Source organism: Acanthopagrus latus, chromosome 5 (genome assembly GCF_904848185.1).
Source record: "Acanthopagrus latus isolate v.2019 chromosome 5, fAcaLat1.1, whole genome shotgun sequence".
Classification (NCBI taxonomy): Eukaryota; Metazoa; Chordata; class Actinopteri; order Spariformes; family Sparidae; genus Acanthopagrus; species Acanthopagrus latus.
The window spans coordinates 14,346,865-14,362,879 of record NC_051043.1 but is presented as its reverse complement, the minus strand read 5'-3'; positions in this window follow the sequence as shown (position 1 = coordinate 14,362,879).

Sequence of the window (16,015 nt, the reverse complement as noted above, 5' to 3'; positions counted from 1 at the left end):
AAATGCGACAACATGCGAAACATCGTCCATGTTACTCCCACGTTCCTGACGCACCGTGAACACACCATCAACACACACAGTCGGAAGAACGACTTCCGAACTCTGGAAGTGATACTGCCATCACTAATCAATGCACAGTTAGCATTATGTGAATCATTTGTCAGTCATGGCTCGTTTGAGAGAATTTTGTTCCATGCCATAAAGCTAATTAAAGCTGAAGCTAAAGATGATTGATACATTTGCACCAACAGCAGTTCACACAAATGTCACCATGTTTATCTGGATCACATCAGGGAATCTAATGAAGATAAAATGATTCAGTACTAAAAAGCCGTCGGGTGCAACGCCACCAATTTGTTGATCTGTATCTGTATCTTTTTTTTTTTTGCCTGACTTCGGGTTGAGATAAAACATTTAATCACACAAACTCCAAGTAGGACAAAAAAAAAATCTTGGTTCTCTGCAGTGTATTTTTTATCCTCGTTTCTGCTCACACGAAAAATAAGATGTTACCGGCAATGACATCACCTCCCTGCTCTGCCTGTCCCTTTCACACCTTCCCTTCCACTGCCACACAAATGTTCGCACACTCTCACTTCTCTCTTTGTCGGAGTCACCTTCAGCCCTGCTGTTAATCACTCCTTTCACCTGAGGGAAGCTTCTCTGTTTCTCCTCGCCGCAGATACGCTCATCGCCTCCATCTGCCCTTCACCTCCACCGCTGAATTACAATCAAGGGATCAGGACGAAAAAAAAAAAACAAAAAAACAGCCCAACACAGCGGTGAAATAAATCAACAGGCCTTGTGTGTGTGTGTGTGGGGGGTATTAATGTGTGAAGGGATAGGTGGACACATGCCGATCTTCTAGGCGCTGACTGTGCTATTAATATTTCATGATTGATGAGAAGCAACGCTGACATTTGCCGTTAACATGTGCAGAATGACGTTTTGGTGGCATAATAATGATAATTTACATCTACATTTAGGGTATTTAGCAGATGCATTTGTCCAAAGTGACTTACAATAAGTACATTTCATGCCATGTCTGAACAATTGAGTCTTGAGTCTTTTGAGTCTTTTTTATATATGAAATAGCTGTCACTTTCTGGCAGTGGAAGTCCTGTTGAGTGTTCCAAACATAATAGACTGTTAGAAAGTGGGAAACCAGGGAGGAATCGTGTTCACCTGGTTGCCTCAGGGATTGGATCCACTGGCGATAACGTGGAGGTCAAACACATTATTGGCTTCTGAAGAAACTTCACACTGGAAAGTAAAAAAGAAGAACTTGGTGCTTTCATCAGACAGAAATGGCAACATAAGACAATTCTGCAAAAGCCCAGACTATATAACTGTGTATCTGGGGCTAATTTCTGCCTATCCCGCTCAGACCCTGGGATGGCAGTCATGTCATTTGAGCATAAATGAGTTTTTAAGCCCGCCCTCGAGCGTACAACAGCCAGTAAGTTAGTCTGTAGACTGCTTGCCCTGTCTTATTTCTTTCTCCTCTCTCAAGCCACTTATATGCCAGCCTCTGGATATTTCATGCATCCTGTATCCAATAAAATTTCGAATCCAGTAATATATAGTTTATCGCATGTTGATTTATATGCCAGCCAATAGTTTATCAGTTATTATTTTTAATGCCATAAATGATGATTTAAAAAAAAAAAAAAGTAAAGTAGATTAAAAATGCTACTGAAACAAAGCCACCTCACCCCTCCCCACCATTTTTTTTTTTTTTATCTCTGCATTCCTGCTCTTTGCATATTTCTTTAGTTCATGCTAACACCAGCATGCTAACAGGCTCAGCTCTACTGTCAGGCTTGGCTCAGCATATATCAGTCTAAGATCAGCTTTGTTCGACTGAGGTCCAGCTGTGCTTCTAGCTTGATGTTAATGATAGCATGCTAGCAGTAGTGTTAGCATGCTTTCAGTTGGCAAGTTAATGTTAAAAATGCTGGATGTTTGGATGCTAAAAAGACAATAAGTGTGGTGCTAACATGCCAACATTTAGGATAATTGAAGATAAAATATCAGTAGTGTATCATGGTAATATTTAGCAAGTTGTTTTGGCATTAATGCAGTTAAGGCTGCCAAAAACTGAGTAGGTGTTTTTTATGTAAAGGCAGCCTGATAAAGGTGCAACATCAAATGTAAAGCGATCAACAAATGTATTAACATTCATCCTCTGGAGACCATGAATGTTTGGAATTTAATAGCTGTTGGATGTTTTGAAGCCTAGACCAAAGAAGTGGACTGACAGACATCAGAAGAGTGCTGCAAAATGACTTAAAACTCAACATTGTCTTTTTGGATAAATCTGAACTGATCATTGTCAGATTCTTTTTCCCTCTTACATCCCTTCAGTTATTTTGGGTATAAAACATCACATACACCTCACAGTATGTCTGTCTCTTGGAGCTGTCAACTTGTGGAGCAGTTTTTTGTTTTTTTTCTCCATCTCAAACTCAGGTCGACTCTGTAAATCCACCAGAACTCGGGATGATGATAACACCTTTATATTTGGACGGGAGCGGTGTCAGAACACATTTACACTCTGACTCGGAGCAGACTGGATGTGTGGGTGTTCTGCCTATTAAAGAACAACACACTGCATGGACCCACATGTTGTTTTCACACTTTAATTATCCAGAATAGGTGGAGCACGAACTCCGCTTTACAGCAACACGCTACTTCACACACACAGTCACAGTGGGAGAACAACCACAACCCCAAGGATTTGTTTAGGAAGGAGAAAAACGTAATTATGCCCACATTTTCTCAGTTTCTGGGACACAAACCTGCAACCAGTCTGCTGTCGACTCTGCTGTTTTCCTTTTTGCTTTTATTTGATTCATATGTATTTCAAATAGTGATTAATAGTATTACAGTATTAGTATTAATTTATTCTACAATAGTTACATGTTACCCTTTTCACATTTGGGGCAGAGAAAGTTTTTTATAATGAGAGGAAGTTTCCGAAGCACGATTTCAATGCAAAGTAGCAACGCTGCCTTGCTAAAGCAGCAGGTGATAAATAACACTGAATACTAAATTATGCCCGAAACTCTGCTTTCGACACAAACAAATTGTGTTGGGCATAGTTCATTAATTACATGAAGTTTCAACTGTGCAGGCAGAGCTTTTACTCCAACACTCTCTTTAATCTTCAGTGCGCTGCAAATACACACAAAAACGTAAAGGTTCAATTCTTCCACAAAAGTTCCAACTAAATTCAAAGTTGAAGTGATAAACATAACTTATTCTTATATTCATCAATGGTTTCATACTATTCCAGTTATCTCATGTGTTCCAAGAAACACAGCAGTTCTCCAACAGAGGCAGGGTAGAGGACGACTGCAAGCTCGTCAACATGGACGTTAACAAGCCTGGAAAGAATATCTATAAACAAATCGGTCCAGCTGTAGTCCTGCACTCTGTCGGCTCAGAGCACAATCCGACTGTCCAGTGCAACGGCTTGATACGGGGTGTTCTGGTGGAGACAGGTCTCTGTAAAGATGTGGGAAAAACAGTCTCTGATTTCCTGTATTTGTTGCTGATGAATATATTTCTACAGGGAGAAGGCTTTAAAACAAGTGCATTTACATCATTTCTTAGGGAGATTTAAAGAAAAATTCATGTGTAAAACGCAAAAAAATGAAAATTTAAAGAATAATATTTTTACAGATCAGAATTCTTGCGCCTGTTGTTTATCAGGTTACGTTAGGTAAACAAAAAATACATGTGAGACTGACAGGAAAGCTAGTGTATTGATATTTTTGACCTGATGGTGGCACTAGAGGAAAAGTCAGAGGATCACCAAACACGAAATGAGCACTCAAGCAAAGGTTACACTTCAACCTGAGGGGAACATAAACGTTTGTGCTAAATCTCTTTGCAATTCAAGATGTAAGGACATTTCTTTGAAAGTAAAAAAAAAATAATCTGCAAATCTCTTTTTCCACCTTTTCAAATGGGACAATTTCCTGCTTTTCACTTTTAAATATGTCTTTAACCAGATAATTTCAGCTTTTGGACTACTGGCCATGCAGAGTAAACATGTGAAGATATAACTTTGGGTTCTGAGATTTTATTTAGCAATGTTTTTCAATATTTTGGGATGTTTCATGGATTAAAAAAATAGTGATGTCCAAAGCAATCTTAGTAACCATGATTCTAATTATTTGTTGCATGGCTACAAAGAAATTCCCATTTTCTGATCTTCGTCCAGTCACACAGGCTGGTCTTGAGTTCAAGGCATTAACCCTGTAAAGCTCGTGTGACTGCTCATTATGGGTGAATGCTGCGTTTCATGTGTTTACAGTGAGTGTGGACTTGGGTGCTGATGTGTTTTCCTCTCTTCTCTGGCAGCCTGTGAGCCAACAGCCTGAGGCCAGAGGAAGAAAGACCACATGAAGTCCTGAATTAGATGGAGCCGTAAATATTTGATGAGCTGCTGTGTGTTTCCAGCAGCTTAACGGGCGTCCAAGGTCAGAAGAATCTGCAGTCTGGCACACACACACACACAGATAGGCAAACACAGGGAAAAAAAACATGCACAACCATGTATGCTGACGGTAGACACAATCATGAACACACATGCTTCTATACTTGTGAGGATGTTAACTGAGATAATATATATTCCTTACAACCTCTTCCTTCAGTCTGACCTCAGCCCTACAAAAAACATAAAACCCCCCTCCCTTTTAAAAATGTCTTCTTTTCACTGTCCTCACGTTCCAATCATGCTCTGAATTTAATGTAGTTTTGGGGAAGAAACTCTCTTTGTTTTCATGACATAATAAACTGGATAAACAAACTGACCTTAAAGGACACTGTTAAGGTGACTGCTTTACTTTGTTGTGGCGGACCCTACCACCTTTCTAGCCTCAAACAGTGTTCTGGGGACCTTGGTGTCCTTTGAGAGATTGTTTGTTCCGCTATGGAACAAAATTACATCTCTTTTTCAATCCTATGCATGTTTTATATGAAATCCTATGTTGCTTGTGTTTTTTTTTTACCTTGTCTAAATGCCTTTCAAGTCTCTCTAAAGCCCTTTATTACTGACAGCTGCTGTACAAAAAACTTGCCATGCCTAACAACAATGTACTCAATCGCCTCATACCTAAAACCCTCACTTTCTACCTATATGTAGTAATATAAGGAGAAGAAAACACGCACACAAAAATGTGAACATAACACACACGCGGATATGCTGCAGATTCTTGGTTTTACCAACTGTATGAAAAGCACCTGATCAATTAATTGATGCATGTTGTGCTCTCATAGATCATTAAAGGATTGTCGATACCTAACTTGTTTCTAATTAAGCGCTGCCCAGAGAGCTCTGAAGGTTCAGAGAAAAATAGTGGCACAGGAAACTGCCGCCTCCATCTCTCTGCTCCTGGCGTCAGTCCATCTGTGCCGATTTATACGTGTTGCTGCCACTCACATCCATCTGCTGCGTGTTTGCTGAGACGTGAGACAGCTGATGGACGCAAGTCTGTGTGCTTGAAGGTATTACAGTCAGGACAGGGATCCACCTTTACAGACACATTGTTATTTTTGCCACAAGGGGGAAGAAAACAAAAAAATAGCTGTCACACAGTCTGAACTGTGACGGGGCATCATGCGTCAAATCCACAATCCCTGAATGTTTTGATAGAACAACCTGATGTTGTTTAATCCATCAAACTCAGAACCAAAACAGGTGGAAACAACTGATAAAGAGCGGTCACACCGTTATCTGCATAAAATATAGACAGGGCTCTCTTCTGGTCTGAACAGTGAGGTCAACATCGATGTGCCTTCAACCTGCGTTCTACCTAATGCACAGCTGGTTTCAGAGAATTCCAAATGTATGTAAACTTGCTTGAAATGTAGCCCACTCCAACAAAGTACATCTGCTATTGACACAACATGGGTGCTGGGTGTTAACTGAGACCATCTGAAACTAGCAATGACACTTGCACTGCGCTGTGCACCATCTAGCACTGGGCATAAGGTAGAGCCCTAAGTCTTCTTACTTTCAGTCTATGATCATATAAAAATGACATACTACAGGAAGCTTTGGAAGTGTTTGTAGGGGCATACTGAATTTTTGACAGAGCCAGGCTGCACATTCTCCCGTGAATTTTTTATGATGAATGCAGACAGTTGCTTGTTCAGGAACTGTGCCTTCAAACAAGGTTGTGATGTCGCCAGTACGCAGTCAGCCACGCCCCCAGGACAACGGTGGTTACAGAGCTGATGCACAGTGGTTGGAGCCTTCTCAGACCTGTGAGAGCTGACCAATCAGAGTAAGCCTTAAGAGACGGAGGGTGAAGAGAAATGCTGCAGCAATAGATAGTATGAGAAAAATGCTTTTTTTTTTTGTCAGTAGGGGATGGACATTTTCTCACAGACACCCAAAATAAAAGTATGAAAAAATTATAATATGGGAGCTGTGAGACATGTGGTGAGACAACAATCATCTCCTTCTGAGGAAAATAACGTATGTCAAAAACCATTTTGGATTTAGGATAGTATGTGCCCCTCGCACAGTATGACTGATCAGCTATCTGCAGCATTTCCTCCTTCATAACACAGCGAATGAGATTGCATGCTGCAGAGAAATCTAACGCAGCACTCACTTGCGCACCCTCATTTGTCTTTAAACAAGTAGAGAAACCTTTTAGTGAGGCGTGAATCAGCCCAGCGGTGGAATAAAGTGCAGACATACACACTGTCTCTGGAATCAGGGGAGGGAAGACTCGCATATCCTCCAAAGCCTACTTCTGGGTGATAAGTCTTCTATTTTGGGCGGTCGTTAAGACAGGTAGAATCACCAGGGAATTACCTGAAAGCCTCTGAGCGGTGATAAATCACAGCCGTAGAGATGTGTTCGGCAAACGAAGCACAGTGGGAGAGGGGATGAAATTAGCAGCAGAACATGTCTTCTTCCAGGCTCCAGAAGGGAAAAACAAAGACAGCATATAAAACAGGTCTCGAGGAAAAGCAGCAAACATGGGCACGGATCACAGCGAGATGAAAATAGTGGCAAGCCGCTCACAGAGCAGGATGGTTAGCCGTCCTCTCCCCACGTGGCTTTTTTAAAAACACGGCCTGCACTGCAGCGTTTGTTAACAGTAAACAGTCCTGGCTGTTTGGCAGGAAAAATAGCACAGCATTCATCAGTCAGAGCGAAATGTCTGAGACGGTGACAGCGTAAACGGAGGATCATCAATATTTCAGTGTGTGTGATATCAAAAAGGGGGCCAGTGGCTTTGAGCTGTTATTTTCTGTGTCGTTTCTCACAATGAGATCTCTGCCGTTCGTTAACGCTTCAGGGTAAGAGTGTGACAAAGCTGACTGACACTGGGCTGCGTTTGAATCACAGGTTCGGCTACATGGACAGTGTTAAACACATTCTTGCAACTTACCTGCTAGATTTGAAAAAAAAAAAAAGAGCTAAATGGTATTTTGTTGAAACCTGAGACCAAAGTTACATATATGGCACTGAACTGTATGTTACAGCAAACCTATCAAGGAGTCAAAGGTCTAGTTGCACAGCTGATAACAGGAATCCTTCATCTGGCCCTTGAAGCTGGCAGATTTAAAAATATCCCGGAGGTTGAGAATGTATTGCATTTTCCTCTGTGCTGCCCTTATTATGATGAATTAATAATTCCTGTTCTGAATGAATCAAATTAATCATCATCATCACAATACAGTTTAAATCACTAGATATAAAGAGATGACCTTAAGTGCTTGACTATATATATAAATTAATCATTATATAATTGGAATAGCACATGTTCATAAAAGACAAAATAAATCAATATATAATTAAGTATAAGTAAGTATATTTTTAACTTCAGTTAGAACTCTGTACTTTCTTACTTCTACTTGAGTTTGTTTCTCTTTTCTTTACACAAGCATCTGTACTTCTGCCTGACTAGAAGAAGAAGGTGTTGCCAGCTCTGCACGTAGCAACTTGAGGGCATCTATTGTTAGATCCTCTGTGGCTGAACTCAAACTCCAACATGTGAGGCTGCTACAGCATGTTCTACCTTAAGTCCTTTACATTCTGTATTCAAGTGACATAAGTTATATTGTTTTCTCATTACATGACTCCAGAGCCACAGGAGACCTTATGCAACTGTATCACGGGCTGGGTAGGACTCGCTGTGACTTTGCCATCTAAGTGCAACATATATTTTTCATTTTCAGGAAATCTGTAGAAAACATGCTGGAAATACAACATTTCTGTTGGTTTCATCTGTTGGGGAAGGTCACAGTCTCCTCATCTCTGCACGCAGATCTGATGTCTCGTCAGCAGGATCTTCAGTGACACGTGTCGTGTACTTCATTATTGATTTGATTTGTTTTATGGATTCCCTCACATTTTCTTTTGCATTTCAACATTTCTTGTCACAGGCAAATATACATGACCACCACCTATCCAAGGCCGGCTGTGGCTCAGGGGTAGAGCCAGCATCCTGTTATTAGAAGGTCGCTGGTTTGATTCCCCTGGTCTGCATGTCCAAGTGTCCTTGGGCAAGATACTGAACCCCAAACTGCTCCTGATGTGCGGGTCGGCACCTTGCATGGCAGCCACCGCCATCAGTACATAAATGTGTGTATGAATTACTGTAAGTCACTTTGGACAGAGGCGTCTGATAAATGCCCTAAAATGTAAAAAAGCACAAAAACAGGTGCATGGATTGCTCCATTAGTGATTCGGTAAAGTGGTCCCTCCCACTGGTTCGATTAATATTCTAGCAGCAGTGTTTCATACAGTGATCCTGGGTAGAGCCGACAAAAGGTAATGACAGAGAGTGGATCAGGACGGGATCAGGCCATGAATAATGCTCTTTTCAGGATGTAATCCTCTGTGATTGATCACGATCCGATCCCGTATCTCACTCAGACACTTTAGCCAACTGCACCAGCAAAAGTGACAACGTGTGTTTAATTAATGTGCAGTGATTTAGCTTTTACTCACTTGATTGTGATGAGGAAGAAAAAAGAAAAAGCATAATAAATTAGCGGCTTTACAGCTCAGCAGGCCAGATGGTGCTGTTAGTTGAGGGACACATTTTAATTTGATCAACCAGATGTCCTCATATCCTTCATGTTTATTTGTGGTAAAAGAGACCTTGACAGTGTTGTGTCAGATGTCACGTGTCTTCACTGGCAGATGGTTCAGACTGGAAAGTCCTCCAGCGAACACAAAATACTTTCAGGGATGCTTGCAAGTTTTAAGAAGACTGAGACAGATTTTGAGAAGTTGACGTACTCTCTGATGGTTTCAGCTCTCCGGCAAGGAAAATTCATTTCATGGTCCTGTTTTGATTCACTGGTGCTGAAATCAAGCTCGACTGACATTTGAGGCTTTTTTCCCCATTCGTTCAAATCATTATTACTATCAATTCTTATTAAATTGCAATTTTGATTGTTTTCTCTTGTCTCGTGTATGAAAACCAAAGGAATAAAAACACCTTAATTTACTTTTCAACTACATTCTTTATGCCTAAACATGAATATTACATGCACTCATTGAATGCTTGCTGATTGACCTATATTTCCTCTCGTTGGGTTCGTATGAGCTGCTATGACAACAGGACATGTATAAAAACCTTACAGTACAACACAGCACTAAGCATCTCTTCAGACATGTTTTAAGGGAAGACACAACAAGAAATAATTGTATTTGTCCTGAATGAAATCCTTCTGAATTAATCAGGGCTCTGCAACATTTGAATCACAATTTGAGGATCAGTCACGTTTTGTTTGATCACTCATAATGAAATGTGATCAGACCAGTGATGCTTTTCTTCTTCTCTTATTTGTCTTGAATATTTTGAATAAATCTCAAGATTTCACATCAAGGTTTCAGGGGCTTTGCGGAAGAAACATCGAAAGCCCATAATCTTCCCCCACGTTCATCTTTATTCCTGTCGCTCACCTTCCGGTGGTGGAAAGTAACTGAATTCTTACTTAAGTACTTACTTGAATACAATTTTGAAGAACAGCTTCATCTGAGTATACTCCAAAACATTCTTTGACAACTTAAACTAGACAACTAGGCAATAGACAACTTTTTTTTGCTTTAATGTAACGTATGTTTGAATACAATGTTGATTGCATAATTTAATGGCTATAGATAAATGACACCACTGGAGTCCAGTCAGTCTGTTTCCACTTTAAGTTACTTAGAAGTTCAGATTAATACAAATAGAAAGGCATCTATACAGCAATTACATTGTGATGTAATATAATGGATAACGATAGCACTTTATTGATCCCCAGGGCTGAATATCACAAGTTTCTACATTAAAGTGATGCTTATAGATGAAATGCATCAGTCACTAGAATGGCACTCATTAGAGTGCACCCCTCGGCCAACAGCACCGTGTAACTGATCAAGCCTACAATCCATTAACAAATAAAACACATCTACATTTGCCTTATTCATATTTTATTTTGGAGCCACATCAAATTGTGCTCACTCGTAGATACCACCCATCTAAATGTGCCCCATGTTTCACATCAAGAGCCATACATTCTTCCCTGAAATTAACAAAAATTTCGAGAATGTCAACTAAAGTTTTTTTATTTTTTTTAATGATTATTCCTGGATCAGTGACCAGATCTGTGCCAAATGTGTTCCACTCCGGGCTGAGACTTAACCTCCATCTGAGTTCAGTAGTTTTTGTATAATCCTGCTGGCAAACCAACCAACCAACAAGCAGACACGGACAAAAACATCACCTCCATGACAGAGGTAATTAGACACTCACTTAAGGTTAAAGGGTGGATATCCTGCAGGAATCCTCATTCAGTCTGTTGTTTCAGCTTACAGATTGAACCCCAACCTCCCTCTGGACAGTTTGAAACAGTAACTGTGAGCTAAATGCTTAAATGTACCTAAATGTAAGAGTTACTGCATGCTGACTGCAGGTCTGGTTTGCAGCAGCGAGACCAGCAGGTGAAGTGACCTGAGCCCTGGCCTGCTGGTCCAGGATCAGATACCGATCAAGTCCCAGCAGAGAGAGAACGATTTTCTCCTCCAGCAAACTGAACTGGCTCATAATGGAAACAGTATTATCTCACCACACACGCTGCCTTTTTTTCAAATTTGTTTGAGGACAAATGAGATTTGATGAGTCAGTAGTGAATTAAATGACATGTTAAAAAGATTTTCATTTACAGAGACTAATCTTGTTTAACAAAACATCTGACTAGAGACCGAACTGCTCCTGGTTCAGTACGTCTGCTCTCACATGTTAATGTGGGTGAGCTACCACACAATGCATTTTACTTTGATTTTATAAGACAGACTGTGTGTGTTTTTTCCACAGCTCTGTAAATCCCAAATCTAAAAATCCAACTCCAAAGCTACATGTTTTTATCCTCTTATTGTGCTGCTTTTTATTCCCGCTGATCCCTTTTCTTTAGTCCACTAAAAGCTGCATTTCTTGTTTCCTATTCTCTCCATGCAGCTTTTAGAATGAAACCAACCAATGCATATTGTACTGCATATATTCATTCATGTAAATCCTCTCAGCCAGTCTCCAGCAGGGTCAGGACAACATTTGAAATATTGAATTCAAGCAGTGCATCAACAGAATCAGGCTTATATGGCAAAACACATTCTGCCTTCTAAATTTGTTTTTTGGGATGTTTTGAATTCTGTATGTGAATTATTATTTGTTTCTGACTGTTCATAAAAAAACAAAAACAAAAAAACAAAACAGTTAAGAGCTAATCAGATATTATTTAAAGGGGCAATATGTAAGACTTTTGGTTGCAAATGTTCAAAAATGAACACAATAAATTGCAGTTTTGATGTTATGATGTCTTTGTAATGTGTTGCAAAGACGTCTGCTGAAGTTAGCACGCTAACCAGCTAACCCCAGCCCATCCAAGTCCAAAGATCCGACAAGTGGTGCGAACACCATCGCTCCCCTGGTCCCTGAGTTCTCAGTCTGGACTGTTAGCTGCACAGCTGTCGAAGCTAACTAGCCAACTGAAGCTACGGTGAGCAGCAGTTAGCAGTTATTCTGTTGAGGTGCGGTTCCCTACCTGTTTTTCATATTTGACAGGATGCCAAGACTTACATATTGCACCTTTAATGGAACAGTGTACAATGTAATTACAGAATGGTGTGTATTCTTCCTAACTAAAATGCTGAAATAACTGCACTTGTAGCATTTTCGTTCCTTGAGCCTAAATCCAAAAATCTGAGGTGAAAACTCTGCCAGGTGTGAGCTCTGAGGTCTGAACCTGTCTGTGAAGTTCTTCCATTAAAGTACAAAAAGGACTCTTGAAACCCTGAATACTTCTTCCGTCCATCACTGGTAACAGACATCCAAAATGGGCACCGATTCTTCACACAATATGATCCGCTATCTCAGAAATGTCAGCGTTTGGACCCAGCAGCCTTGGGGAAAAGATGGCTGGAATATGTGACATTTTTTGTTGAAAGGATGGAAAGCTTGAGATTTTTGTCAGAAGTATCCTGAGACAAAAGTACAAACCTCACACAAGGTTGATAATATGATGTGAAGGTCAAAGTCTCCATTAACTAAGTGCTACTCAAACTGAGCTTGAGTACATGTTATCGCTTATACTACATAACTCTCACCACTGACATGCTCGCGTTTCTCACACTGCTCTATTAGGACTTCTGCTGCCACCTAGTGTCCAAAACCAGAGGGGCAGGCAGGAACCAGCAAATAATCAAAATCTTTGTTTCCAAAAGAACCAGAGAAAAAATAATAATATACATTCAGATGACCTGTGGTGGAACATAATGAAGTGCATGTACTCAAGGTCAGTATTGTACTTTTTTGATTTACTTGCACTTTGCTTGAGTGTTATTATTACACACTACTTTTATAGTGTCCTTGAACTCCACAACGTTTCAGAGGAAAGTATCACACTTTTAACCCGTTTAACATTTACTGAACAACACTTGTTGCTGTAGTTAGTTTACAGAGTTAGATTATCAATACAAAATACAGGAGAGACAACAGCAGTTGTCATTTTAATCAACTTAGATAAAATAATAGAAGCTCCAGTCTTACCAGCTGCAACACTGAAGGATGAACAGATTAAAGGTGCACTTTGTAGGTTTTGGGAAGATATTTTAATCAGAATAGAAAGTTCTTCATTGACTCATTTCTTTTATGCCTAAACAGACTAAATTAACAAACTGTCTTTGTTGTCATGACTGAATAAAGTGAATAAACATTCCTGCAGATTTCCAAAAGAAAATGCTGACTTACTACATAAAATGACTTACTAATGCATTACTTACAAACAGACATATAACATGTTGCCGAAAATGAAACCATGCTGTTGCAATGGTGCAGTTTAATGTCAAAGTGGCAGGAAGTTACCGAAGCAAAGTCATGACTGTTTCAGGAAAGAAGCTGATCCTCAGAGGGAGATTTGAATTACTGGACTTTTACTTTGAAAAGCAGAGAGCAGGCTGTTGAGTAAAGACATTTCGCTAATCACATGATCTTAAAGCTCAAGCGTGAGAGGTGCGTGTATTTACAAGATCACACCTGTGGTCAACAAATGTGTTTATATAGATTTAGTGTTTTTTTTGCGATTTGGAGTGAACTGACCCTTTAAGTTTTGGACTCAGTCCCCATTGAGTACGGTAACATGACTCACCCGATACATACAGTCTTCATTCATGTGTCGTAACTCTGAGCCGTCATTGTTCAGGCGACATAACAACTGTTATGTGTGACGGACAGAAAGTCAGTGACGACGGGCAGCTGGGCTCACACACAGCTCAGCACCTGCAGCTGGCAGTGGTGGCATGTAGCTAAGTACATTTACTCAAGTACTGTCCTCAGGCTGAATGATGATGCACTCCTACTTTACTAATATATATGTAAATTACTGTGTATTAGAAGTCATCTTTAACTATGCAACTAACGAAATCTGACCTTCTTCTTTGCTGGATGCAGCTTGTGACTTCTTAGATCTCAGTGAGACTTGGTGCAAAATAAAGTTGACATGACTGTGGGGTTTTGTTGAGCACACAAATCTGTTTCAGTTGCTTTTGGGAATGATGTTCGTCAGGAAACGTTGAGAGGAAATGTTGCAAGACGTTGACAGCTCTGTGCCTCCACCCCACAGAGCCCGGGGAGTGACAGACGCCCTCCTGCAGTGGTTACACGTTTTATTTTTCTGTTTCTGCCTGTTAAAGGAGAGCCCACACTCCGCGTGATTTTATTCTTTGACGTGGCAGCGAGTCAGCGGAGAGGGAGACGTGTCAGCAGAGCAGTGACAGCAGCAAAGCAGAGGAGTTCACCGACACTTCTCAGCAAAACTGCATCGAGTTTTTGTCCATTTTTACTACATTTTGGAATAATTTCTCTCGTATTTTGAAATTCAGAGTAACCTTCAAGCAGCTTTAGATGATTTCACAATCAGTTTTAATGACAAATTACTGATGAACAGTTTCATTAAAACATGATCATTGTCCATCACATGTACTGAAATGAAAGGAATTAGTTTTTTCCTTTATGTTTTACAGCAGGGGTGTCAAACTGATCTAGTAAAGGGCCACGTGGCTGCAGGTTTTCATTCCAACCAAGCAAGAACACACCTGATCCAAATCAGGTGTGTTCTTGCTTGGTTGGCTGATCCAAATCAAGTGTGTTCTTGCTTGGTTGGAATGAAAACCTGCAGCCACATGGCCCTTTACTGGATCAGTTTGACACCCCTGTTTTACAGCAAAGAGGCTGAATAAGATTCTTAGCAGACAAACTGATCACTCGTTTGTTTATTTGTTCATTAAAAAGAGAGTGTCATCACGTGAAAACCAGTAAAATACATAGATATAAAATAGTGCAAGGAAATTTATGGACAAGATCTTCTGTATCTTTTGAAATGACGGAAGAAAAAAACTTTTTTTCCCCCAAAATGTTCAGACTTTTAGGACAGTAGTTCCTAAAGTGGAGGATGGGAGCCCTTGGAGGGGGTCTGGAGTTGAAACAAGAACCAGAAAAAGTCAAAATAAATCCATGAAAGTGTGACAATTAACTAGGCTTTTTGTTGCTAGCCAAAGAAATGTGTGTGTGTGTGTGTGTGTGTGTGTGTGTGTGTGTGTGTGTGTGTGTGTGTGTGTGTGTGTGTGTGTGTGTGTGTGTGTGTGTGTGTGTGTGTGTTTGTTACATTTAGGTGAACTCCACCCAGTGATTTTAAGAACTGAAACAGGAAGTGAAATTGTTCTTTTGTGTTGTTTCTCTTTAGGAAATGTTGTGTCCTTTATTTTGTTGCCTTTTTTTTTAAAATATATTTTTGTTTTCGTTTCAAATGATCATTATGGTAAAGAACATATAAAGGAAGAGGCAGGAGAGATTTCAGGAAATCATTTTGCTCCGGTGAAGAGAAAAAATTTACTTTTTGAGAAAGCGATGTATTTCACATTCTCATCTCTTCTTCCTTCATGGGACCCATTTACTGTGAAAGATCATTTTTACTAAGAGACTTTCGAGAAAAGTGTACATGCAAAGTCTGATGTTTCTGAATGCGCCCAACAGATATAAATGATTCATATTCAAATATGTCTAATTTAGTAACTGAGAAAATGCAAATTTTGTTAGATTCAGTACTTTCATCCTGGAGGGGAAAAAACCCTGTTGAAAGTCCTACATTTGACATTTTAGTAAATGTACAGAGACTTTTGTATGTGTAAACAATATTTTTGTGTCGTGTTGTGCTGTTTCAGAAAATAAAACCTCCTTTTCAGTTTTGGAGATTTTCCAGCTCTCAGACCACTTAGAGGATTACGATGCTCTTTAAACTGGTCCACAAAACCATTTATCTTTATAAATGATAACAAATCATGCAAGTTTCTGAAAGTACCACATCATCAAGTGATATTCAAAAAAAAGTGTCTGACATCTGATGATCAACTTTATGAGCTGACTCCAACTTAAATGTGGAATCTAAATCTGCCTCTACTACCTCTGTAGTGGAGGATGAGGAACATTTAAACATT